Raw genomic sequence first — 24,130 nt, forward strand, 5'->3', positions numbered from 1 at the left:
ATCAAACCGAGAGTTGTTCACCAAACCAGTTGAAATCCTTGCATAGCATTTACCATTGTGGCATGACTGCACTGCATGCCATCACTGATTGCTTCCAAGTAGCTGAGTTGCACAGGTCCCAACGTGGAAGTCCACACAGCTGGTTTCTACCGCATTTTTCTCAACAACAATTGTTGTGAAAAACCAATCGGGTCCACAACTTTAGACCATCTGTTGGTTTAATTCCATTAAGACCATGACATCATTCTGTAAATACAGGAAATGCAATAGGAATAAGGTTTGGCATCACATGGGTCCATTCATAACATTCAATGCAAGCAATGTTAATATTCTATGCAGGCGTACCGTTAGCGAGTCCACTAGATGTAACATGTCACAGGAGAAGGCCCCTGAGCACCGACCACAGTGGGTCTTATAGCCGCGCCCCTAGCGGTGTCAGCGAGCAACGATCATCACCTGGGTTCAGCATTAGTTCGAATACGATTTCACTACATTCTCCCCACTGTTAGAATTACACTGCAGAGCGGCTAGAATCGAGCGAGCGTCAGCATTAACAGGGTGTGGAACATGGTATCAGTCGACCCAACCGTACCGGCCCGGGCGGCGAATTTCTCTGCCTGCACGCGTCCGAAATTCCCTGGGTACGGCATCACGTATCCCAGAGACCCTGGCGTCGGAGGAGCTACCGGAGTCAGGTGACGAAGGGGGTACCGCCAAGCCTTCGGGCACAGGTAGATGCGGCGAAGGGAGGGTCGGCAGACTTTCAGCGATGGAAGCGTCGGAAGAGTCCATAGTCTTATAGATTGGTTCGATCAGTTCGTCCAATTCCCTACAAGGGTCGGCGATCCCACATGGGGCAAGATGACGTACGGAGACAGTGGTCTCACGTCCATCAGCCGTCATCACACGAGCATGCTCAGGATTAGCCTGGAGTATCTGCACTTTGTCCACTAAGGGGTCGTACTTGCTCGTGCGAAACCGCCCATTTGAGGTAGGCTGGCCCGGGCTCAGCGAGCCAACTGGGTAAAGACCGTATACACCCCGTGCTCCTGGGGTGGTGGAAAAGTCTCTCATGGGGAGTCTGGTTGGTGGCCGTACACAGTAGAGCCCTGATCGAGTTCAACACCGCAGGTAGTGACGAAGCCCATTTATCGAGGCCTCGGCCGAGGGTACGGAGGTTGAGCATGACGGCCCTCCATATAATCCCGTTGAAGCGTTCGATCTGCCCATTTGCCTGGGGTCTGTACGGCGTGGTGTAACTAGAAGCGATGTTATTTTGGAGCAGATAGCCTCGCACTTCCTGAGACAAGAAGACCGCACCCCGATCAGTATGCACATAGGCCGGGTACCCGAACATAGAGAACAAATTCTGTAAGCATCGCATTACCGTGGCAGCAGTCATGTCCACGCACGTATAAGCGAAGTGAAATCGCAAGTACTCATCTACGATAGTGAGCAGAGCGAGAGTTACTCGACACCGGCAATAGGCCCTTGAAATCCATCGCCAAGCATTCCCACGGCCTCGTAGCCCTAACCAGAGTCCCCATGGGTGGGTTATAGAAACGCGGTTTGATTTCCACGCATATAGCGCAGTCACGACAGATATGGCGGATATCGTCATTCGAGTATGGCAGATTGCCACGCCGCACAAAATGAGCGAAACGCGTTACGCCCGGATGCCCCGCAGTGGCATGCAGCACGCGTAGGCCCTCCAAAGTGGCGATACCCGCGCACGTAGCCGGTCTCGATAAGGCATCGGCGGCCTGGTTATCCTTCCCCAGGCGGTATTTGATAGTGTAGCAGAAGTGGCAAGCTCTATAAGCCAGCGAGTGATTTTCTCATTCTTAATGCGCTGGGCGTGTAATGTGTCGCACATGAACGCAACACTTTGCTGGTCCGTGATGATTTGGAAACATCACCCGAGTAAGTACGGGCGCCATTGCCGAATAGACTCGACGATCGCATACACTTCCTTTTCGACAGACGAATGTCTCCGCTCAGCGGAGGTAAGAGTCCGTGAAAAGAAAGCCACCGGACGCCCTCCTTGGGAGAGGGTCGCCGCGATGGCCTGATCCGAGGCATCACTTTCGAGGACGAAAGATCCGCTCTCGTCGATCATCGCCACAGCGGCACTGGCGATGTCGGCCTTAAGGCCTCCAAAGGCCGCCAATGCGGCCGGACGCAGAGGGAATGTGTCGCAGACCATAAGGGGGCGAAGTTTCACGGAGAAATTTTGGACCCATTTTGAGTAATGGGCGAATAGCCCGAGGTCGCGCTTCAGGGACGCCCGATCGCAGGGAGGGGCCATGTCGAGCAAAGGTCGCAGACGCTCATTATCTGGAGCGACAGAGCCATGGGTCACGGTGTACCCCAGAAGATCTATCTTGCATAGAGAGTATTGACACTTATCCTCGTTCATGGTTAAGTGATACCTCTGCGCGACCTCGAGGAAGCGCTTCAGATTAGCATCATGGTGCCCTTGGTCATACCCACAAACCGTAAGATTGTCTCGGTAGACGAAAACATCGGTTAAGTTCTCCCTTGCAATGAGGTCATCCATGGCCCTCTGGAAACAGGCGACCCTGTTCGTTACCCCAAAAGGCAATCGTGTAAACTGGTACAACCATTGCCCCGACTCAAATGCGGTATAGATACGATCTGCCCTAGAGATGGGGATCTGATGGTATGCACTACGGAGTTCGAGAGTGCTGTAGACCGAGTACTGGGCCACCTGTCGCACCAGCGCGTCCATCCCCGGAAGGGGGTAGGCACCCAGCTGTGTAAAGCGGTTAATCGTTTGGGAATAGTCGATTACCATGCGTCTGCGGCATGCATCGCTTCGCACCACCAAGACCTGGGCTCGCCACGGCGACCGGCTAGGTTCTCTGATACCGTCTTTCAAGAGCTGAGCCGTTTCGTCCGCAATGAATTGCATGTCTGCTCGAGAGTAGCGCCGTGATTTTACCGCTACAGGGGTACAGTCGGAGGTTAGATTGGGGAACACCGAAAGCGGCTGGATTTCCATTTTCGCTAGGGCACACACAGCAAGCGCGTCAGCCCCCACAACAAGCGTGTCAGGCCCACCAAACTCCATTTCCAGACGTCCATGTCGCTAAAGAAAATCGTGTCCTAACAGAATATCAGCACATAAAGCAGTGTTACGGATTTATGTGAATTACTATTCAGGTCATTGCTTATTAATGTTTATTCGATTAAAGGTTGTTGTGATTAAAGGGTCAAGAGCCTTTCTGGGGAAAAGGAGACAGGAAACGGAAGAAGAAAAGACACGAGGTCCGGGAGAAGCGGCGATCTTCTTCCTCTTCCTCGCCGAACTCCGACGTGAGTGGTATCAAAATTGAGCAGCGTGGGGGATGCTGCGTTTGAAAGCCCATCTGGCGAAAGGAGTTACCTGCGCGGGGTAATTACCCATTTACACGTCAAGTCGCCGTGGGTTCGTGCACGGAACCAAGCGTCCGGCACAGTTCACCTCACCGTCTACAAGGACGGGTACGGGTCGCACCTTGGGCCTCGCGCGCGTTGCAAGCCGCGCTTGGTTTTGCCCCGTTGCTTGGCAAGGAGGTGTGCGCTGCAGCAGCTGTCCCCGGTACGCGACGTGCACGTTTGGAGCACGTCCGACCGGGGTTCGTTCAACCGCCCGTGTGCGGAGAAGCCGACCTTCACCTTGGTCTGGAGGGGCCCAGAGATATTGTGAGGGACAGTGACCCAAGGGGTTGTGAGTGGGGAAAGGGGGGACACATATATAAGATGGCCATCTTAGTAATATTGGTGATTGATTGTTGATTGTTGATGGTTGTTGATTGCTTGGGGGAATATATTATTGATTATTCCGGATCCTTGGTGTGGGGTTTCTTATTGACTGGAATTCATATTGATTGCGTTACGAAAGTGTATAAATCATAGACCTTTCTGGCGGAGTTCCTCTCACGGTCCGGGGGTCACCGAGACCAGGTAGTCACCGGGAGGACCACGTAACAGAAATTGGGGGCTCGTCCGAATTACAATTTGCGGATTCGCAATTGGGTCTACGTCCGGGATATAAAATTGTATAACATAATAAAATAATAATTTATTAATTAAAATTTATTAATTAATTCTTAATTGGTAAATTTTTTGAGAAATTGTGGTAAAGTCTTGGGTGAAGGTTAACAGGTGTTAACGATAGTCACCATGGCGTTTGTTGCACAGAACTTTGCGGTAACACCTAGTGAGGCACAGTTCCGAGCGTTACTAAAAGTGGACCTCTTGAAATTGGCCAATCATTTTAACTTGGAGGTCCGAACTAATTTGAGGAAGGCAGAGTTGCAGACCACGGTGATACAATCTATGGTGGGATTAGGAACATGGTAAGAGTTCGCCTGGGAGTGGCTACCCGAAGAACCAGAAGACGTTGAGCTCCGGAAACTGGAGTTGCAATTACGGAGCCAGGAACGGATAAAAGAAGAAGAAAGGAAAGCAGAAAAGGAAAGAGCAGAAGAAGAAAGGAAAGCAGAAAAGGAAAGAGCAGAAGAAGAAAGGAAAGCAGAAAAGGAAAGAGCAGAAGAAGAAAGGAAAGCAGAAAAGGAAAGAGCAGAAGAAGAAAGGAAAGCAGAAGAGAGGAGAGAAGAGAAACAAGCAGAGGAAAGGAGAGTGGAACGAGAACTCCAGGAAAGGTTAGCAGGGAGAAAAGCAGAGGAGAGGAGAGCTGCCAGGGAACTCGAAGCAGAGGAGAGAAAAGCCGAAAGGGAGTTGAAGGAACGTGATCTGGCGCTTCAGCAAGAAATTAAATTCAAGGGGCTGGATTTAATGAGAGAACGGGGAGAGGTACCACCCTTGCTGACGGGGTCGACACCTAGCCAGAACACCTGGGAGGTGGGCAGACATGTGAGGCTGGTTCCACCCTTCAGTGAAAAGGAGTGTCACTCAATTTTTTCCACACTTTGAGAAAGTGGCTCGACAGTTAAACTGGCCGGAGGAGGCCTGGACCATATTAGTGCAAAGTGTGCTGGTGGGTAAAGCTCAAGAGATTTATTCGGCGCTACCAATAGACCAATGTGCAGATTATGAGGTATTGAAGAAGCACACCCTCAAAGCCTATGAGTTTGTTCCTGAAGCTTACCGGCAAAAATTCAGGAATGCCAGGAAGAGGGAGAGTGAGACCCATGTGGAGTTTGCCAGAGTGAAAGAAAACATGTTTGATCGGTGGTGTGAGTCGAAAGGAGTCGGGAACGACTTCGAAGCATTGCGTGACCTGATGCTGGTGGAGGTATTTCAACAGTGTGCCCACGAGGACATCAAAGTGTTCCTGCAGGAAAAGAAAGTACCAAAGTTGTGGGACGCAGCCACCATGGCAGATGATTATGCCTTAACACACCGGATAGGGGTCCACACACCTAGCTCCTCACCTAGACTTCAGCAGGGGAGTTATGGAACACCTGGTGCGGAGAACGACAATACATGGCAGCGGCCTCGAGAGGATTATGGGGACAACGCGGATACCCCACCTGTTCGAAATCAGAGGGCTACGGGCCCAAGACAAACTTATTTCCCGGGGGGCCCGAGGCAGACCACGAGTTTTTCCTCTGGGCCGACTTGCGCCTTTTGCAAAAAACCTGGACACTTGATGTCCAGTTGTTACCTCATGAAAAGGGAAAACCCAGAGCGGAGTCCGACTATTACCACTCCGAATGCGATGGCAAGCGTAAGAAATCGCCCACAGAAGAGTTACCAACCATTTATTTACGAGGGGTTGGTCTCACTCAAGGGAGACTTGACCAACCCAAGACCGGTTAGGGTTTTGAGGGACACAGGAGCCCATCAATCCTTAATGCTGGAAGGCATTTTGCCATTGTCAAAGAGTACCGCAACTGGTGATAGTGTTCGGTTACAAGGGATCGGTCGCTGTGTTAGTGCCCCACTTCATGTCATCCATTTGGAATCCGATTTGGTGTCAGGACCGGTCACCGTCGGTTTACAAGCCACGCTTCCTGTAGAGGGAGTATCTGTGATTATCGGGAATGATTTGGCCGGGGGGCAAATTTATGGTAACCCGAGGGTGGGTAAAGAGCCCCGCAGGGGAAATAACACCACCCCCGCTCGGGATGGCGACAAAAGTTCCAAGTTATTTGTAGGGGGACTGAACTTCAACACAGAGGAAGAAGTTCTGACCTCTGTCTTCAACAGATATGGGCCGCTGGTGGAATTGCGGGTGGTAAAAGACAGGGAAACGCAACAGTCAAGAGGGTTCGGCTTTGTCACGTTTGCAAGCACAAGACACGCCAAAGAGGCAGAGAAGAATTGAAATGGTAAGGATTTGGAGGGTCGGACCATAACAGTAGGGAAGGCATTTCGTAGGTGTCGAGAGGTCTACAGAAGAGGACAACTTGGCAGTAGTTTTGGGGTTGGCAGCAGCCGACATTAGTATGGAGGCTCCCAGAGTTATGGCACCTCCCAAAAGAATGAATGTCAGAGCACTGGCCGAGAAGGAGACCGCCAGTCAGGTAACGGCTGGGACAAGGGGTCCCACCGTAACTGTTAGGAGTCTGGCGAAGTTGAAGCACTATATACGGGGGAGCCACCGAGCCGGGGCTCCTACACGGACTAACCGGGAACGCCACATTCTTAAAGGCGTCCAGGTAGTGAACTTTCCTGCACGGACTAACCGTGAACTCCACGTTCTTAAAGGCGTCCATGTAATGAACTTTCCTCCCCAGACTAACCGTGAACTCCACATTCCTTAAGGCGTCCATGTAGGGAATACTCAGCTGGGCCTCCCGAAAAAGTGCTATCGAGAGGTTTAACTTTGGGGGCTTTGGTCACCACCTCTTAACCGTCATTCAAGAGAAACTAGAAGTGGTTGACGCTTGGTCCAGAGGGAATTAATCTGGGGGATGGTGTGAAATTTTGTTGCTTTATTTTTAAGTGATAACTGTGCCCGGGGGGAACTGATGATTTGGGGGGTGTGAGTTATCTGATTTGTTTATCAAAGTTGGCCGGCAAAGAAAGTTTTCGCTGGGTTCAAACTTTCTTTCTTGAAGGGGGGGAGTGTTACAGATTTATGTGAATTACTATTCAGGTCATTGCTTATTTATGTTTATGCGATTAAAGGTTGTTGTGATTAAAGGGTCAAGAGCCCTTCTGGGGAAAAGGAGACTGGAAACGGAAGAAGAAAAGACACGAGGTCCGGGAGAAGCGGCGATCTTCTTCCTCTTCCTCGCCGAGCTCCGACGCGAGCGGTATCGATATTGAGCAGTGTGGGGGACGCTGCGTTTGAAAGCCCGTCTGGCGAAAGGAGTTACCTGCGCAGGGTAATTACCCATTTACACGTCAAGTCGCCGTGGGTTCGTGCACGGAACCAAGCGTCCGGCACAGTTCGCCTCACAGTCTACAAGGACGCGTATGGGTCGCACCTTGGGCCTCGCGTGCATTGCAAGCCGTGCTTGGTTTTGCCCCGTTGCTTGGCAAGGAGGTGTGCGCTGCAGCAGCTGTCCCCGGTACGCGACGTGCACGTTTGGAGCACGTCCGCCCGGGGTTCGTTCAACCGCCCGTGTGCGGAGAAGCCGACCTTCACCTTGGTCTGGAGGGGCCCAGAGACATTGTGAGGGACAGTGACCCAAGGGGTCGTGAGCGGGGAAAGGGGGGACACATATATAAGATGGCCATCTTAGTAATATTGGTGATTGATTGTTGATTGTTGATGGTTGTTGATTGCTTGGGTGAATATATTATTGATTATTCCGGATCCTTGGTGTGGGGTTTCTTATTGACTGGAATTCATATTGATTGTGTTACGAAAGCGTATAAATCATAGATCTTTCTGGCGGAGTTCCTCTCACGGTCCGGGGGTCACCGAGACCAGGTAGTCACCGGGAGGACCACGTAACAGCAGGTAAGACCATAAGGTGTACATCTGGGAAAACCCGTCCCTTTATCACGAGTTTCAATCGGCATTCCCCCTTCGTGCTGAGTCGAAGTCCCTGGGAAGCCATGAAGATCCGTCTCGTAGACCTCAAGACCTGCCAACCATGCCTGTGCACTAATCGCTGGTCGATAAAACTATCCGTAGAACCTGTATCCACCAAGGCACGCACACAATGGCCCTCAACCATGAGGGGAATAAGGGCTTGAGCCAGGCCGGACGAGGCTGCTGGGAGTGGGACCGAACCTCCTGAGTGGGTCGGCCTCGCCTCGCAGGCGGATCCTATGCCAGCGGCAGTTTTCCGGGCATCAGAGGGTGCCCGTGGAGTCTCGTATAAGTTGTCAGGGTGCGTTCCCATGCAATCTGCAGTTTTGCGGTCATTGCCGGAGTATTCGTTGTTCATGGGGAATCCGTTAAAGCCGTCAGAGAGCTTTCCCATGCATTCTGCAGTTTTGCGATTCAAAATAGCCGTTTGATGAGTATGGGCCTCCGTAGTATTCGAAATCGCCGTTTGACGATTCAAAATCGCCGTTTGACGAGTATGGGCCTCCGTTGTATTCGAAATCGCCGTTTGACGATTCAAAATCGCCGTTTGACGATTCAAAATCGCCGTTTGACGAGTATGGGCCTCCGTTGTATTCGAAATCACCGTTTGACGATTCAAAATCGCCGTTTGACGATTCAAAATCGCCGTTTGACGAGTATGGGCCTCCGTAGTATTTGAAATCACCGTTTGACGAGTGAGGGCCTCCGTAGTATTTTAAATCGCCGTTTGACGAGTGAGGGCCACCGTAGTTGGTACCGAACTCGTGTCGCCGCCAGTGGACGCTGTACGCTTGTGAGAGATACGACGAGAACGTACCGCTGGGGCTTGGCGGGGCTCCAAAGCCCCTCGCATGGCCCGGAGTCTGGTCAAGGACGCATGTGCCATGCTCGATTGAGGATGAGACTGTTGTGGCTGTTCGGCGACTCTCGCCAAGGTCGATTGAGCGACCAGGGGCCCGCGAGGAGAGACCCTGGAGTTCAAAGCCGGGTAAGGCGCCGTGTTCCGAGCTCGGCTCGTAGGCTCCGCAGTGAGCCCATTCAAGGTCGCGCGCGGCCGCGAGCCACGTGCGGTTTTCCGGCACACTTTTGCGTAGTGCCCCTTTTGCGAGCACAAATGGCATATGGCGTCCCGAGCCGGACACACTGTCCGGAGATGTCGTTGTCCCCCACAGAAGTAGCAAGTGGCGCCGCGTAAGGCATTGGGTCTGGTCGTAGCGGCAGCCATCAGGACCGGATCCTCCTCCGGAGCATGCTGGAGTTCCGCGAGCAGTTCTTCTCCCTCGGCGGTAGCATTCTCCGGCCGTGCGTGTAGTGAGGTTCCCGCCAAGAGGCGCGTGCGATCATAGGCGTTCGACTGCAACCACGCTTCAGTGTGTACCTTTCCTTGCTCAAGTGCCGCCATGAAGGTCAGGTCAGTCTTCTCCAGGAGTTTGAGCCTTAGGTCCTGAGAGGAGACCCCGGCGATGAAGGCGTCTAGGAGAAGGTCATCCTGAGCCTGCTCGTGAGTCCGTGGCTCCCGGGTGCTGTCCAGCAGGAGTTGCCGGAGCTCCTGGGCATAGTGATCCATCGGCTCGTTGGGTTGCTGGCGTCGCGTTAATAGCAAATGCCGAGCATACACCGGGCTCTTTTCCTTTATGTACAATCGTTTGAGCTCCGCAATAGCGAGGTCGTATGTCGCACATTGTGCAATACTGTTGTACACCTTGTAGTCGACTTTGGAATGCAGTGTTGCTAGCTTCGTGACAGCCGTCGGCTCGGTCTCAGGCTCAGCGAAAGGGTTCTCCAACGTTTTCAGCCAGTGCTTCAGTTGCAATCCACCATCCGAGGCTTGCGGGTCAGCGCAGAATTGTGTGACCAACAGCGTCTTGTTGCCCGCCATGTCCGTAGATCATTAATGGAATTAAGTGTTGTGAAAAACCAATCGGGTCCACAACTTTAGTCCATCTGTTGGTTTAATTCCATTAAGACCATGACATCATTCTTTAAATACAGGAAATGCAATAGGAATAAGGTTTGGCATCACATGGGTCCATTCATAACATTCAATGCAAGCAAGCTTAATATTCTATGCAGACGTACCGTTAGCGAGTCCACTCGATGTAACATGTCACAGGAGAAGTCCCCCTGAGCACCGACCGCAGCGGGTCTTATAGCCACGCACCTAGCAGTGTCAGCGAGCAATGATCATCACCTGGGTTCAGCATTAGTACGAATACGATTTCACTACAACAATGACAATGCATTGTTAATGGAAGGAATACATTTGAACACAGAGGGGAACTCACCCCCTCCCTCCTCTCATCTCTCTCACCTCTCTCATTAATTCTCTCATCTCCTCTTCCTGACCAGGCTGGAGTTCCTCAAGGCAGTGTTCTGGGACCTGTGCTTTTTCTAATCTTCATATGTGATCTTTCTGACTCTCTGGAAAATCTTTATCTTTTTGCTAATGACTTCAACCTCTGCTGGTCAAGCTTTGATCCCTCAGGTCGACAGTTCTGGGCAAAAAGCAGCCTCCTAACTCTCTGCAGACTTGGATAAAATTACAAGCTGGTCAAACATGGAACAAGTCTTTCAATCCTGTTAAATCTCACACTCTCACCTTGTCTCTCCGAAAAGACCATCTGGAAGACCCTCATATCTAGTTTCTCAACAATCCTCTTTGAAGAAGTTCGGTCACTGAAGCTTTTTGGTTTCACTATCTGCCGTGATCTTCCTGGGAAAGCCACATGTCTAAGCTGAACTCCAAAGCCAGTCGCCAACTGGGCATCCTCCATTCTACAAAATCCTACCTTGGCACTGCTGAGCTGCTCACCCCTGCAAAGCTTTCATCTGCAGTTTGAGGAAGTGCTGCTCTCCCCTCTGGGCTGATGCTACTGCCTCATTACTATTGCGGCTTCATGCTGTAGAAACCAAATATTTTATGATTATTGGTACCTCCCATGATGAATCTGATTATAAGGGCCTTTCACTCTCTCACAACAGGCAGGTTGGTGGTCGTTCTATCTTCTATTGACACCTCTTCTGCTTTGCACCCCCTGCTCCAGAGGGGGGAGAAAAGAGGAATGAAAGAGTGAAGGTGAGCAGAAAGTTTTGATTTTGGCAGTTTCACCAGAAGAGGATTGCTGGCAGATCCTGTGTGTCCTGCAGGAATATTTTTGGGGACAGAGCACAGACAGAGCAGGGGATGCAAGGATGGAGAGGAGTCGATAGAACACAGAACGACCCTGCCTGTTGTGAGAGAGTGAAAGGCCCTCATAATCGGATTCATTATGGAAGGTACGAACAATCCTAAAAGCTTTGGTTTCTATAGCGTGAAGCCGCACTAGGTATGAGACAGGAACACCAGCCCAAAGGGGAGAGCAATACTCAAATCAAAGTGCAGATGAAATCTTTGTCGGTCGTGATGAGCATCTCAGCAGTGCAAAGGAAGGACTTTGCACAATGGAGGATGCCCGGTTGGCGACTGGCTTCGGAGGCCAGCTTGGACATGTGGCTTTCCCAGGAAAGACCACGGCAGATAATGAGATAAAAAAGCTTGAGTGACACGACTTCTTCAAAGAGGGTTGTTGAGAAACGAGAGGAGGATTTTCCAGACGATCTTTTTGTTGAAACAAGGCGAGTGTGTGAGATTTAACAGGATTGAAAGACATGTTCCATGTGTTTGAGCAGGTAGTAATTTTATCCAAGTCTGCAGACTTAAGAGGCTGCTTTTTGCCCAGAACTGTCGACCTGAGGCATCAAAGCTGGACCAGCAGAGGGTGGAGTCATCAGCATAAAAATAAAGATTTTCGATAGAGTCAGAAAGATCACTGATGAAGATTAGAAAAAGTACAGGGCCCAGAACACTGCATTGAGGAACTCCTCAAGAGTGGTCTTTCTAGCTTCTTCCGCCTCCTCTCCGGCCTTGCACCCTGTGTTCTGTCTCCCAAATATTCCCGCAGGGTGCACAAGGTCTGCCTGTAGTAAGCCTCTTCTGGTGAAACTACCACAATCAAGACTCCCTGCTCACCTTCACCCTTTCATTCCTTTTTTTCCGCCTGTGGAACAAACTTCCACACTCCACACTCTCTTCAATCCCACTCCTCCCTCTAGGTCTTTAAAACAGGTGTTCAGCACCATCTCATATTTTTCTACATACAAAACCTTGATTTTTTCTTCCCCCGTTAATCTATCTTAAATCCACCTCCTTCGAATTCCAATTTCTTTCCTGAATAAAACATCCCTGTCATGTCCATCTTGTTTACCCCACAAAGCCTATCCAGCCTTCTCTCTTCCACAGATTTCCCCGATGTCCTTGTTCCTTGCTGTTGTTGTACTTCCCTCGCTCTTCTCCTGTTATCTCCCACTCCCCTTATTATATGCTCCATATGTTAGCTCTCATCGGGGCCGAGACTAAATATACAAAAACGGTTTCACTGTCTCCCCTTCTGACCAGCACTGTTCTTGGTCAGTTTCTCACAGTGTGGGTGTTTTCACATGCAAGTGGATGAGACTTGGCCTTGTTCTGAACCATCAACTCTGAAATTACGTTGAAGCCAATTATTGGATCTGTTTTTAAACCGTTTTTAAGCTGAAACTCTGCTTCAAACCATCCTTCAAATGAATGGGGCTTCCATTTGCAGCCTTTAATCACAATCCATCCTCTCGGATTTCTTCCACTGGTGTTAAAACGGTGTCTGACAGGTTATCTTGTGGCCAGTCTCTGCTTGCTTTGCTTACCTGGGAACCAGTATTCCAAAGGGCTTGAACCTCAATGCCATTCGGTTTACAGTGTGTTATGAGTTAACCGTAGTCGTACACTGAGGAGCATCGACATTGTTTAATCCAAACAATGGACGAGTTGGTTAAATCGTGCATCAGTTCAACATTAAAGTGAATTATCGTAGAAATAAAAACGAGACTGTGGGTTTTGAAGCTTCCTGGATCAGGAGCAACCTCCCCTTCGGTTGGTTTTGTGTTGGGGAAAACCCCCCCCTCAATATTCGCCCCCAGTGGCGCAGATTTTGATGCTGTGAATCAATCCACCTTTATTAGGGATCAGGTGTGCAGCTTGTGGTCAGGTTGGTCAAAATCGTGTGTTTGGTTCAAGCAATAATGATTGAAGTGCTTGTGGACTCACTCACTCACTCACTGACTCAACTCACTCACTCACTGACTCAACTCACTCACTGACTCACTCACTGAATCAACTCACTCACTCACTCACTGACTCAACTCACTCACTGACTCACTGACTCAACTCACTCACTCACTCACTCACTGACTCAACTCACTCACTCACTGACTCAGCTCACTCTCTCACTGACTCACTCACTCACTCACTCACTGACTCAACTCACTGACTCAACTCACTCACTCACTCAACTCACTCACTCACTCACTGACTCAACTCACTCACTCACTGACTCAACTTACTCACTGACTCAACTCACTCACTGACTCAACTCACTCACTCACTCACTGACTCAACTCATTCACTCACTCACTGACTCAACTCACTCACTCACTCACTCACTGACTCAACTCACTCACCAACTCAACTCACTCACTCACTCACTCACCAACTCACTCACTCACTCACCAACTCACTCACTCACTCACCAACTCAACTCACTCACTCACTCACTGACAACTCACTCACTGACTCAATTCACTCACTCACTCACTCACTCACTCCTTCACTTACTTGCCGACAGACACTGCTCTATCGATAAGTTTACCAGACTAAAGCCCAGGTGAGTTACAAACGAGTTTGTTACCTGTTAAAAAGTCAGGAAAGTTTGAGGAATTCTTTTTAACATCACACGAATGTAAGTACACGTGGGCATCGTGGGGAGTGACACGTTTATTTTATATTAATAAATTATAAAAAACGAGGAATATCAATTAAATATTTTAATGAAAAAGGGGGAAATATCAATTAATTATTTTAATGACAAAGGGGGAAATATCAATTAATTATTTTAATTATAAAAGGGGAAAATATCAGTTAAATATTTCATCATTTCTACCTCAAATTGAGTTCGACGTCACATAATGTCGGATATGATTTTACATTGATCATTTCACAGGGAATCACAGGATTATTGGATTCAATGAAACCTGTTATAATGCAAATATACAATGTATTCTGCAAATGTACAATGCAAGAATACCTGATGCATGCATGCACGTCACGGGATGTTGTTACAGGTGTGAACTTGTGCATAACACATACACCGCCTAATGGGTGATTATGGCCTGCATGGTAATACGGTGGGGATGCACTTCTGGGATTACTTCCGGCTGCACGTGGAACATGACTTGCTTGAACTGACATCAGCTCCGTGTGTTTACACAAGCGGCTGAAACAGGTGGCGCCTCGTCCCGTGATCCCGGATCAATTTTTTTTCAATGTCCTCGAGAAGCCATTTTACAATAAATAATTCCGCATCTTTTGTGAAGTAGCTCTTCGGTGCTATTTGTCTCAATTCCAACAAAGTGAGTGGTTGTGAATTTGGAATTGGCGTCATTTCTGCATACTCCCAACAATCCGGAAGTTTCTCTTGTTCAAATGATGCATTTAAAACATCAGTCAATGGAAAACTTAATTCATAAGCAAATTCACTGATTACACACACAGGTAGATCTCCAGAAATGCTTGCTTTTTATAATTCATGTTTACATAATTGATTATAGGCCTACACCTGTTGGGGTTGGACACCAGGAGATCTTAACAGGGAGGGTGGGTATGCAGGTAGTTTTGTTCTATCAATTCTGGGTAAATGATCTGCTCAAGCAATAAAATGTTCGTTGATGATGTTACCTGTGTTTTTGTATTGTTGTGGATCATCAGAATCAATACCTGGTATCGATATAGATACTGGGGCCTGTGGACCTTAAATAAATATTTAAATCTGTATATACAAACCTGCAGGGTTATCTTAAATTTTAGGTTGTGAACCTGGTATCATGATAACCGTTCTTACCTTGAGAAATAGATCTCATGGTCTTATTTATTAGGTAACACCAAAGAGCTGTGTTACCTTGATACCATGAATACTGTCTTTGTTTTATGATAAACTTAACTTGTGAAGTTATCCATGGTTTATCAATCTTAGGAAAACGGATAACTTGTGTTGGTAAATGCTGATCAAGTTGTTCTTTGACTATTTCACATAAAATATCACATTTTGTACCTGGATCAATTGATTTAAATACCTGCTCCCACGTGAATTGTGTTATCCATCTACCAAAACTTCCCAAACCACTGTCTTTAAGGTGACTTTTTTTTTTTTTACCACATTACTATGCCGGGCCCAGTCTAAGGGTATCCAAAGAACACAATTGTGATCACTCATTCCCATGGGGGTAGAATCTGGATATTAGAATATAAATGGGGGTAATTTGGGACAATTTTATCCAGGATATTAATCCCTCTCGTAGGTTGTGCAACTACTTGTTTAAAACGGTCGTTTACAAGAAGAAGTGTAAAGTCCAGATCATTAAAATCCCGACTATGGAAACTCCAGCTACTGGATATTGTATCAGTAACAAATCAATTGTTGAAATCAAATAATTTATACAGTTATCAGTGTTACCACCTGCAGGAGTGTAATACAACACACACATAATAATATAAGGTACTTCTCGAGGTAACCTTGGTGGTCGCATGATAACCCATAACGCTTCGATGTTAATGTTACCAGGTGTATTTACCGGCAAAACACGTGGTTTTAAGTGGTATCTTGCCTACAGTGCCATACCTGCACCAGGTGTTCCAACCCGAGGTTCAGAAAATATATATAAAAACAATGGAGAGTAAACAGTTCTCCAGGTGTATTTTCCTCAAACCAAGTTTGTGTGAGAGGTAACATGTCCACCTTGAGGTTCTGAGCTACAATGGGCACTTCATCAAATTTGTTATTGATGGATCTTATATTCGAGATGAGAAAAGGAGGAATGTTATAAGATCGTTCGTTGTGTTTGATGCTTTTATTTTACACTCATCACTTTCAAAATGTCGAACTGTCCTGAAATCCATTACCTGAGATCGTCGGTGTCCTGGTCTTATGATCACCTGTATCTGCTTGTTTAAATGAGTCATGGCAGACGTAACCGTAATAGGGACGAAACTCCCAAACTCAGGGGTACTAAAGACGTTCAATGAAGCACAACAAGCCAAGTCGACACTCCGTCTCCGCAGGCCCCGATCGACACCCCGTGTCCGTATACTAATTGAATTGGAGACAAACTTCAATCCGGGGAGAAATGTGATTTTTGAACGTTACGTGTTTGGCAGGTGTAAGGAAGAAGAAGAAGAAGAATCAATTGATTATTTTGTTTCTCGCCAAAGAGAGAAAACAGCATCTTGTGAATATGGATTATTGAAAGAGCTGAAGAGAGCCAAAATCGTTCTCGTCGTTGCCAATGAGAGTACACGGCGTAACTTCCTGAGGTAACGTGATTTACCTGTAAACGCGTCCATTGAGACGTGTCGGGTGGAGAAGCTCATGGACAGGTGGATGAGAACAATGGAGGAGGAAAGGTCGTTGATCGACAGTGTTAATTTCACAATGAGACAACCGTACAACACGTGGACGGACAACCGTGACACACGTAAATACTGTGGTAATGCACAAAGACGAGGAAGAGAACACTGTCCGACCTATGGTAAAACATGCAGAGCATTTGGTAGAGCGAATCAATTTACCATAGCACATGCTTTAAGAGCATGAGAAGGCCCACATCAGGGCAGCTACACAGGGAGTAAAATACTGAACCTGATGAGGAATACGATAACAGCGGCAATTTCATTTACACAAACGAGAGCGTCAGGTGCTGTGACGTCGAGAGAGGGAAATACTTTGTCACGTGACAACTGCATAATAAGGTCACGTGACAACTGCGTCTTTATTTCCAGCAATGGCAGCGCGATTCGGGGGAAACATGTGATGTCATGTGCCACAATGACAGATAACTCGTGCACCTGATGGCCGACGCTTACCAAGTGATACGAGACTGAAGTTGTATTCAGGCAAGCTGATGACGTCACTGGCACTTTTCAAAACAAGGTGTGTAATACGTGCACGAGCACACAAGGTTGAATTTGAAATTGTGGAGGCCAATCAGAAACTCCTATTATCAGGCTCCACATGTGAGTGCTTGGGACTGATGCACTTCACTGTCCGTGCTGAACGGAACAAAATGGAGCACTGTAGCGTGGTGCTACGCACGCAACTTGTTTGCTAATGAAGGTAAGCCACAACGCATAAGGTCAAAAGAGTCTTTATTCATAAGCTCAAACTGTAGCACTGAAGTGCTCGGGGCTGTGTGCCCCGTGTATATCCCGAGGCCACGCCTACCCCTCGGGCGTGGCCGACACCCTCTTGGTGCGCGGAATGATGTCATAGCGCCAGCGAGCCATCGTTTCCGCCACACGCGCCCCCCCAGAATTCCCGCGCACCTGAAGGGTCAGTTTGCGGGGCAAACGGATAACCCGGCCGAAGCGCCCTCTGGCGTCTGGCGGCGTCTGGGATGCTGGGATGCCACCGGCTGCACCTGGGATGGATGCAGGACCGGGGGGTGGTGCAGCCCCCACCACCGGGGGGTGGCGGGGGCTGATCCACTGGCGGGGGGTGGTCCACGTTGAGGTGGGCCGGTTTGAGGCAGTCCACGGAAACGCGGTCAGGAGTACCACCGATGTCCAGGGTAAAGTGCTTCGCCCCGGTCTCCAGCACGCGGAAGGGCCCGTCGTACGGGGGCCGCAGCGGTGTCCGGTGGGCGTCGTGTTGGACGAACACGTACTCCGCCGTGCGAAGCTCCGGGGCGACGTGCGTTGGTGGGCACCCGTGGTGCACTGTCGGCACCGGGGCGAACCACTGGGCAGTCTCCTGCAGTGCTGAGCGCTGCTGCGCCGCGGACCATGGTGCCGTGGATTCGGGGAGGAACTCGCCCGGCACCCGCAGCAGTTCTCCGAAGACCAACTCTGCCGCGGATGTGCGCAGGTCGTCCTTGGGCACCGTTCGGAGGCCCAGCAGGACCCAGAGGAGCCTGTTGACCCAGCCGCCGTCACGGAGGGTGGCCCGGAGCGCGCCTTCAAGGAGCGGTGGAAACGCTCGCACAGGCCGTTGGCCTGGGGGTGATAGGCCGTGGTACAGTGCAGCTGGACACCGAGCCCCCGCGCGACCGCCCCCCAGAGCTCTGAGGTGAACTGGGGGCCGCGGTCGGACGAGATGTCCGAGGAGGCGTCGAACCGGGAAACCCAGGTGGCGATGAATGCCTGCGCGACATTCGCCGCCGTTGTCGCCGCCAAAGGCACGGCCTCCGGCCACCAGGTGGTGCGGTCCACCATGGTGAGGACGTGGGTGAAACCCCGCGAGGGGGGCAGAGGTCCCACCAAGTCCACGTGAACGTGGTCGAACCGACGTTCGGGCACCGTGAACGGGGCCAAAGGGGCCTGGGTGTGGCGGTGCACCTTCGCGCGCTGGCACGCGAGGCATGACCTGGTCCAATCGCGGACGACCTTCTGGAGGCCATGCCAGACGAACTTGTCGGCGACCAGCCTCTGGGAGGCCTTCGTGCCCAGGTGGGACAGGCCGTGGATGGCGTCAAAAACCCGGCGCTGCCAGCCCTCGGGCACGATGGGGCGAGGCCGCCGAGGGAGAGGCCTGGACGTCGGGGTCGGCGGTCTGCTCCGCCGCCATCCGGGCATAGTCGATGCCGAGGTGGACTGCATTGGCGACGGACCGGGAAAGGCAATCTGCCACAACGTTGTCCTTCCCCGTGACGTGCCAGATGTTCGTCGTGTACTCGGACACGGCCGAGAGGTGATGCTGCTGCCGGGCCGACCACGGCTCGGCGACCTTGGCCATCGCGAAGACCAGGGGCTTGTGGTCGACGAAGGCCGTGAACGAACGGCCCTCGAGCAGATCGCAGAAGTGCCGGACTGCCAGGTAAAGCCCGAGCAACTCGCGGTCAAAGGTACTGTACCGGCGTTCGTGCGGTCAAAGCTGCCGGCTGAAAAACGCCAGCGGTTGCCAAGCTCCACGCACCCATTGCTCATGCACCGCGCCCACCGCATAGTCCGACGCGTCAGTGGTGAGGGCGATCAGTGAATCGGGCGCCGGGTGCACGATAGGGTGCATCAAACGCCCCATGATTTTCAAAAAGTTGTTGTATTTTAATGTCTATTCCCTCAAATGTTACACTTGTTGGTAGAAGTATGTATGCAAAAAATAGATGAAATCAGAGGTGGTCCTGGGTGGCCACCGGCCACTTTTATATATTTAGGGCCATTTAGGGCCACAGCTAAACTACTTTACAAGATAATGTAAAATTAACTACAAGATAATGTAAAATTAACCATTATACCTACTAGGGCATTGCCCGTACGTGGGTGCCCGTTCCTTGCCAATGCCCGTACTATATATATATCTAAAATTATATCCCCCCCCCCCCCCCCCTCTATTTACATGAAATGGTTTGGTCCAAAGCGAACGGCTTGCGAGTACGGTGACAATCCCCCCCCTCTATTTACATGAAATGGTTTGGTCCAAAGCGAACGGCTTGCGAGTACGGTGACAATCCCCCCCCCTCTATTTACATGCAATGGTTTGGTCCAAAGCGAACGGCTTGCGAGTCCGGTGACAATCCCCCCCCTCTATTTACATGCAATGGTTTGGTCCAAAGCGAACGGCTTGCGAGTCCGGTGACAATCCCCCCCCTCTATTTACATGCAATGGTTTGGTCCAAAGCGAACGGCTTGCGGAGTTTGGTAAAGAAATCGCCATAGCGCGGTAACTACTCCTCCGATTAATATGAAACCTTGAAAAGGCACGTAATGGCGCACACGCTCGCTCTGACATCGGCCACGCCTACGCAACAAAGCGTTCTGTGATTGGCTGCCGGAAGTGAAGTCTTCACTGGGCATTGCCCGTACGTGGGTGCCCGTTCCTTGCCAAAAAAAAAAAAAAACGCTACCCGTACGCTCTACCCCGCCCGTACGCCCGTAAACAAAAAAAACAACGCTCTTCGCTTCCGCCCTTCGCTCTGACTGAATTGGGAGAAATAATGCGCATAAGAAATCGAATTACGTACCGTAATGGCGGTCAGCTCGTAACGCGCTCAGCTCCGCTCGTCTCACATCGGCCACGCCTACGCAACAAAGCGTTCTGTGATTGGCTGCCGGAAGTGAAGTCGTCACTGTCCGGAAGTTCGCAAATCGCAGTTACGATGAATCGTTTTAATTTAATCGCAGTTTGAATTCGTTTTAAAACATAGTTTAACGGCAACATAGTTTTCCAACGTGAAATAAATGAATACGCTGTCAAATGTGCCGTCCGAGGCAGAGTCTGATCGCCACGTTCGGCACACGTGATAGCTCGCTGCTCTCTGATTGGTTGAAGCGTTTTTTGGACATAGCTCGGTAAGTACTTGTCCGATTAATTTAAAACCTTGAAAAGGCACATCCTCGGGTCCCCAGCAATATACCTGGCAAGTTTAAAGTATATCGGACCCGTGGTTGTCGAGAAACAGCGGTCACAGACACACAGACACACAGACACACAGACACACAGACACACAGAGATTGCTGGAATTATAGATAGATATACAAAAGTAAAGTCCTACTTTTACTAAATGCCTAATATCAAACAGTTAAAACAACCTTACATGTCAATGTAAAATTAACCAAAATCGTTCTTCATATTACAAAGTTGTAGTACAGTGTTGTAGTATTGTACTTTCATTGATTAAAAGTTTGAAAATGTATTAAGCACAACGCCAATGTCACTACTCCAACTTTGCTCGTTTCCGCAAATTTGGCCTCGCTTTGCGGTCACATTCAACCACTTGAAGATTTTGGAAGTGGTCTTCTCTTCTTGCAGTTGAGACAAAATCAGTTGCGAGCTTTACTGCTCTCTCCGCAGGGTCATTCACAACATTAAGCCCATCCACAATGGACTTGGCTGCCTTGAAGTGCTCATTGTTCTGCCAAGTGTCAACATCCTCTGTTAGGAAGGTCATATCTAGGTGAAGAAGGTTTACTGTAAACCACGAGTCCTCGTTCACAAGATCAGCCAGGGTTGTCGCTTCTGTAATTTTTGGAAATGACGGTTTGCCATATCCAGAACCGTAGCGGTGTTTTGGAGTGCTTGGCATTTCATCTGGTTGTATGGCCAGTAACACATCTGCAAGGGCACGACGATCCTTTTGAGGAATTGCATTGCTGAACAGTGCCAAAACAACCAGTTCTGGGGTTAAATACCACAAATGTCTATCAAAGGCTTTCACAGCGCTGACTGAAATGGTTGAGTTGACAGCTTTATAGTTGAGCAGAGTCTTGTAAAAGCACAAATCAAACCATGGGGCATTTGAAGCAGACTGACATATGAGCCACCAATCACAATAAATATAAACAACAAAAACAACAAACTCCTTCAGTTTTTTCTGTTGATGTTGTGTTGTTACAGTTCCTCGAGGTAGTAGAGAAATTTGCTCTTCAAGTAGGCATATTTTGATGGAATAAAGAATCTTTGACATCCACCTTGCTTTATGCATGGCCCCTGGTCTGTGGAGTGTTCCTTGTTTTGTGACATCATCATCGAGGACTACCTGGCAGAGTTGTGCCATTTCCTTGTAGTCTTCCCTACAGTATGAAGCGCTTGTGCGGATTGTGCTTAAAACCTTGTTTTTGCAGGATAAAAGCAGCTGTTGTGCATAGTCATTGTACATGGAAATGTCAATTTTGGTTAAACTTTCATTCTTTGCATGCGATATGCGTTCCCAATTCTTCTGGAATTTTTGGAACAAAGATACTTCTGGAGACTTTGATGCCTCAATTTTGAGAACGTCAAACACATGATCCAGGATTACCTCTCCAACATGATGGCGACATGCACACCACAGAAGAGCACGGTCCAGTTTTGATTGAATGGTAACACAGGCAGCTGTAACGTGTCCAGTGTTTGATGCTGTTGTGTCAAAACATAAGTTGACAACTGATTGTTTGCACTTCCATGAATGTAGATACGTGTAAGTGTGCTCGGCAATGATGTCACCTGATGACCTATCACTTCCAGGAGGATATCTAGCCACCCCCAGTAGCTTTACATCAGTGGCATTCCCAACCAACACTGGCAATCTTTCTTCCTTGACATTCTTGTTTGTGAGCGTTGGTATCTGCTTGCCATCCCAGTGAAGTGTTGCAGCTGTTGGGGCGATCCAATTTTCTTGAATATCTTTGGCGATAGCACTTGTTATTGATCGTCGAGCCTTATCAGCAGTTGAGTACGACTTGGCCACACGACGTGGATCACCTCCTGCCTCTTGAATTACAGCTTTGGTGAGCGCAACCTGTTGAACAGGAGTTATGTTTAGTCGAGTAGCAACAGACACAACTGAATGTCTTTTCAGAATATCATGAGGAATAAAGGCAGATGTACCTGCATATGTTGATCTGTGGTGACTACGCTTCCTTTGAAACTCTGGAATCGCCTCTTCTTCAGTTTCTTCCAAGCTATCTGCAGAGTCACTATCATCAGAGCATACAGAACTAATTGTCATCTCTTGTACACTGGATGATTCATGACGTTCTCGTCTTGAAGCTTCCGCTAAGAGGCGTTTTTCTTTTCTATGAACTTTATCAACTTTCTTCTTGTCAACACCACCAAATGAGGCTACTCTGTCAGATTTCATTGACTCTAAAAATACTCTATCTTCCTCATTCTTAATGTTTGTCATTGCATCTTTTGTCCATACACCAAAGGTCTTATCAAGACGTTCATTCATGGTTTGCAACTTAGCCAAAGTGCTTGGAGATTCTCGGCGAGAAACAGGTATTTGACGCAATTTGTTATTGTCATTAAGAAGGTCAAGTATTAGTTTGCAGCATTGATGGTCTGAAAGCATAGGAATATTTGCTTTAGTGTAGAATTTTTTCAGCTGGATAAGGACGATGCTGGCAGATTTCCATTTCAGTGGCTGAGTTTGTTTGCCTTCACATATTTCTTTCTGGATGTACCACATCACGCATCGAAGAACCTGCCGGCAAGTTGGGAGGCGGACTCCTGTCAATGTACCATCTGCTTCTGTAAAAGCATTGCCAAGACCAAAAATGGCACTTGCTAATCTGGTCTTCTTATCTGCCATCTGAAAGAAAATAAAGGATATTATTAGACTACTAGTATGGGACCCACGATTAGACCTCCGATTTCATTCATGTAAAAATACAAACTAATTATCAAACCATCGTTTTTTGCATAAAATTGTTATATTTGTATTCCTCTCATCAAGACCTTCAATTTGATACCAAACATGACTAGGTTTGGGTGTAAAATAACAAAATCAAACATTTTTACATAGTGCGGCCCCGAAAATGGCCCTAAATATATAAAAGTGGCCGGTGGCCACCCAGGACCACCTCTGATTTCATTTATTTTTTGCATACATACTTCTACCAACAAGTGTAACATTTGAGAGAATAGACATTAAAATCCAAGAACCTAAGGGCGTTTGATGCACCCTAGTGCACGAGCATGGTGGCATTAGCCAAGGCGAGCTTGGCGCCCACGAACGCCGCCTCCATCTGCTCGGTCCAAGCAACGTCACCTTTGCCCGGCTTCCCCCGAAGGGCCTCGTGCAGGGGGCGCAGGAGCTGGGCGACGCGGGGCAGGAAACGGTGGTAAAAGTTCACCATGCCCAGGAACTCCTGGAGCCCCCTGATCGTGTGGGGGCGCGGAAACCCCTTGATCGCCTCCACCTTTGCTGGTAAGGGGTTGGCCCCGTGCCTGGTGACGCGGTGCCCCAAAAAGTCGATCTCGGCGATGCCGAACCGGCACTTGGCAGGGTTCACGATCAGGCCATGCTGGCCCAGGCGTTCGAAGAGCGTGCAGAGATGGCGGAGGTGCTCTTCACGGGACACGCTTGCGACGAGGATGTCATCCAGGTAGACATAGACGAAATCCAGGTCGCGCAAGACGCTGTCCATCAGCCGTTGGAACGCCTGAGCCGCATTCTTCAAACCGAAGGGCATCCGAAGAAACTCGATGAGGCCGAATGGCGTAATGACGGCCATCTTTGGGATATCCTCTGGCCTGACGGGGACCTGGTGGTAGCCGCATATGAGGTCCACCTTGGAAAAAAAGGACATTTTCGCCAACCGGGCGGAAAAGTCATGAATGTGAGGGGCCG

This window comes from Myxine glutinosa, unplaced genomic scaffold (genome assembly GCF_964187855.1).
Source record: "Myxine glutinosa unplaced genomic scaffold, kmMyxGlut1.1 SCAFFOLD_1034, whole genome shotgun sequence".
NCBI lineage: Eukaryota > Metazoa > Chordata > Myxini > Myxiniformes > Myxinidae > Myxine > Myxine glutinosa.